Source organism: Hippopotamus amphibius, chromosome 10 (genome assembly GCF_030028045.1).
Source record: "Hippopotamus amphibius kiboko isolate mHipAmp2 chromosome 10, mHipAmp2.hap2, whole genome shotgun sequence".
NCBI classification, from domain to species: Eukaryota; Metazoa; Chordata; class Mammalia; order Artiodactyla; family Hippopotamidae; genus Hippopotamus; species Hippopotamus amphibius.
Window position 1 is genome coordinate 47,346,924 of NC_080195.1, and position 4,196 is coordinate 47,351,119.

General features: G+C 61.3%; 1 pseudogene; it reads right to left on the bottom strand.

The window, feature by feature from the left end:
* Nucleotides 1-3,010: 3,010 nt before the first annotated feature.
* On the bottom strand, nt 3,011-3,916 carry LOC130829821 (proline-rich protein 18-like; annotated as a pseudogene).
* Nucleotides 3,917-4,196: the final 280 nt, after the last annotated feature.

Sequence of the window (4,196 nt, forward strand, 5' to 3'; positions counted from 1 at the left end):
GGGGGGTTCCTCCGAGAAGCGGGGGTGCGGGGCGGAGGCGGCGCGGACCAGGTCCCGGGAAGGGGTAGCCAGGCCGGCGGGGAGGGGCCGGGGCCGCAGACAGAACCCCGGGCTACGCGACGTAGGGGAGGGTGGGTGCGGCGACCTGGGGGCAGGGGCGCCGGGAGGACGCGGACACCCACGGGAGGGACCTGGAGTGGAGAGCGGGCGGGGAGGACCCGGCGCGGGCCGAGCGGCGGCGTGGCTGGACGCCAGGGGGCGACGAGGCACAGCGGGGGGACAGGGCGGTGCTCGGCTGGCGGGGCTCCGGCTCCGGAGGCGCAGGGTCGGTGTGGGGCCGTCGGGGGCTATGGGGCGCAGCTCTCACTCACCTCCGGGTGGAAAGCGGCGGAGGAGGCGGAGTCCGTGTTCAGGGTGGGGGGCGGCCACCGCGGGAGTGCAGGAGCCGGGGTGCGGGCGCCGACCGTTGGGGGCCCAGGGCGGCTCAGGACGAGGGCTGACCCGGGAGGGGTCGCCCGGACCGGGGGTGACGGGGGCTCGGTGTGTCGCGCACCGCAGTCGAGCCAGTGATCCATGCAGCTCCTGCCTCCAGCGCGAGTGCAGAGGTGCGAAAGTCGCTGCTGGCGGGGCGGCGCCAGGCGGACACCCGAAGCCCTCCGCGAGCTGACGCCCAGTTCGGCAGTGGTCTCGGGAGGGAGGGCGGGAGAGCAAGAGAGCCGCCAGGGCCGCCTGGAAATGTAGTCTGGGGCGGTTGGGAACCCACCAGTGAGGGGGCGGGGCTTGGGGCGGGGCAGGCGCGGGGCATTGTGGGAGTCGTAGTCCCGGCTCCACCGCTGAAGCACATAATGGCCCCCTAAAGGACTCCAAGCCCCAGAGAGCTGCGGCTGCCTGGTATACGGAGGCGGTGGCTCGGGGACCTCAGACCTCCAGAGCGGGGGAGATGCGGGGGCTTCCCCCTGCTCCGCGATAGGGGAAAGGCAGCTCCACCGGTAGCGCCTCGGTCTCCGCGGGGGCGGGGGAGGTCAGGGGTCGCCCCTGCGGGTGGGGGCGGGGCTGACGGCCTTGGTCGCGCTGGGCGGTGGCAGCTGGCGCCTCCTCTGTCACCTTTGGGGCTTGGGGGTCTGTAGCCCTTTGCGGGGCTGGGATCCTCACCTCCCAGGAAGGGCAGTGGGCGCTGATGGCGCATCCGCCCCACGGCTGACTCCTCCCTCCCTAGACCCGGCGGAGCGAAGTTGTTTTCCCGGCTGTGGCTTTTCTGGCCGGTTCCAAGGAGTTGACTGATTCAACATAGGAAAGAGACATTCAGCCAACATGATGGGAGAAGATCCAGAAATTTTTACCCAAGAGGATATTGATGAAAGTACAGTCACTCCTTGGAAAAGTAATTGCTATAGAGTTTTAAATACTGAAAGCACTCTTCTTCAGCCTGAGCTCCGTAAGTTCTCATTAGACTGTGTCAGAATAAGGAAGACTGCCACTGTACTACTTTGCAAGGTGGAACTGTGGTTTCAGAGGGAGATACTACTCTATATTTGAAGCATCATAAAGTACAGTGTTTTAGATTTTAACCAGCAATGGAGACTTTTCCTTGATTCCAGGTCACAGGAGCCACTATGAATCTTTATACACGATTTAGAAACACTGATCCTGGTGTGTAGTCTGTAACTCAGCTTTTTTACAAAGTGATAAAGCAAATGGTAACTTTATATGAAAAATCCCACGAGTAAACCCAAGCCCAGAGTTTTTATTTGCCCTAACTATATATTTGAGTTTTCAGACTGAGGACATGTTCTGAGTGGTTTGAGAGTAGGATTAGAACTCTGGTCCTGCTCTACCTAGTACTCTTACTTTGTTCTTCATTTTCCAGGTCATTTTGTCTATTCTCTGCCCCTTGAATTTCCATATGAATTTTAGAAGGAGCTTGTTAGTTTCTTCAGAGAGCCAACTAGGATTTTGATAGGGATTGTGTTGAGTCTGTAGATCATTTTGGGAGTATTGCCATCTTAATATTAAGTCTTCTGATCTGTGATTATGGGATGTCTTTCTGTTAATTTAATTTCTTACAGTGATGTTTTCCAGCTTTCGGAGTTTATTTGGCATTTCTCTTAAGTTTCTTTCTGAGCATTAATTGCTTTTTAAAGTTATTCTAAAATATTGTAAATAGGATTGTTTTGTAGTTTTTTGGTGGATCTCTTAGGATTTTCTATATACAAAATGTTGTCACTGTCAAATAGAAGTAGTTTCACTTCTTTCTTTCCAATCTGAATGCCTTTTATTTCTTTTTCTTGCCTAATCGCCCTGGCTGGGACCTCTAGCAATGCTGAGTAGAAACGGTGAGAGTGGACATTCTCATCTTGTTCCTGGTCTCAGGGAAAAGCATTCAGATTGCGTGAAGGGAAGCACGTGTGAGTGTGTGTGTACGTGTGTGCGTGGGCTCGCAAGCCCCCATGAGTCAGTGTTGTGACCACAGAGCGCCCATCACAGCGCCCACTCGCCAGGCGGACCTTCCTGGTGGTCACTTCCCGCCAGCATCCCGCTGGGAAGTTCAGTTCCCTGGAGTCCCCAGACTTTCCAAGTCCCCGGGACGTCTTTCCTACGCAGGCGAAACAAGGTCGTCCATGCAGCACTGCGTCCAGCTCTGCACCAGACGGCCACCCTCCCGGCGCCCCAGCACCTGACTGTCACCCGCTGCTCGCACTAGGGCACCCAGCACCCTGCAACCGCAGGGCGACACCCGCAGACAGGGCCCAGGTCCAGGCAGAGGGGCTCGGGACCTACGCGAACCTCAGGGGCGGGGCTGACAGGCATCTCCACCCCCGCTCACCCCCTACCACGAGCCCCGAGGACACTCGCGAGCGCGGAAGAGGTCAACAGTTGGTGCAGAAGGCGGAGCCGTGGGGGCAGGCCCGGGCGCGGGGCAGGGCGAGCACCAGGCGGGCCGCGTCCCGCGTGGGCCCCTCGGCTCTGGGCGGTGCATCCTCGTCGGCGAGGCGGGGTCTCCGGGGCGCGGTCACAGCGAGCTCAGGTGCGGCTGCACGTCCAGGGGCCCCGCGGTGCACCGGCGCACCGGGCCCTGGTCGGCCGCCGCGGCCTCCTCCTCATACTGCACGTCGTCGTACTTGCGCCGCTCGTTGAGAAACGACAGCTTCAGCAGCGGGCGCGGGTCGGCGGGCCGCGGTCAGGGCGCTGCAGGCCACCGGGCAGGGGCGGGCGGCGGCCGGGGGCCGCCCGACCGGGCCGCGCCTGCAGCTGTTTCTCCAGGTGGCGCAGCTGGATGACCAGGACGGCCACGGGCATGAGGCTCAGGGAGAAGCGCAGGGCGGCGTCGACCCGGCCCCGAGCCCTACGCGGTCCCCGCGGTGCCGTCTGCGGAGTCGGCCGGCCGGGGTGCGGGCGGGGCACCCGGGGAGGCCGGGCCAGCGGCCACTTCAGGGGGGCGGAGGGCCAGGAGCTGGACAGCAGCCCGAGGGGTGGCTCTGGGGGGGCCGCCTCTTCTTCTCCGCAGCCGCGGCGGTGAGGTGGGGGCCGCCGCCTTGCGGGGGGCGCCGGGCTTGCGGGGCGCCGGGCGCGGGCGGGAAGGGCATGATGCGGCCGGGCCAGCGGCTCGTCAGCGCCCTCGGTCCGGCCGCGGCATCTCAGGCTTCCTCACGTCCTGGCGCCCGCACCCCGGGCTTCACGCCAAGGCACCCCTCCTTCCTCTTTGCTTCCTCCCTCCCTCCCTTCCGGGGCCCTGGGCTCTGCCCGGACTCGCGGCTCCGCGCCCACCTCGGCGGGGCAGCACCGGCCGCCGGGTCCACGCCGAACCAGACGCGCCGGCGGGAGGAGGAGCCGCGCGCGGAGGCCCAGGATGCGGCGGGGCGAGGAGCCTAGGCGCCCGGCGCGTGTCACGACCCACTGGGCCTCCCCACCGTTTCATATTCTTTATCAGCTATCAAAGAACATTCACATACACAGCCTCAATTTATTCTTTAACAACCTCCCAGTTGTTATATTTTTAATACAAATGCAAAGTTAATATTTTACTTTGAAAATATGATCTCACGAATTCCCATAACAATGAAAAGCATAAATGTGTTAATATTTGTACACTCCTGTGCCTTCCTGAATGGTCCTGAGGGTGGAAGAGGGAAGGATAGAAACTGGGTTGACTTAGGATTTTTTAAAAGTTTCTATTTGGCTCATGTTCCCTAAAAACA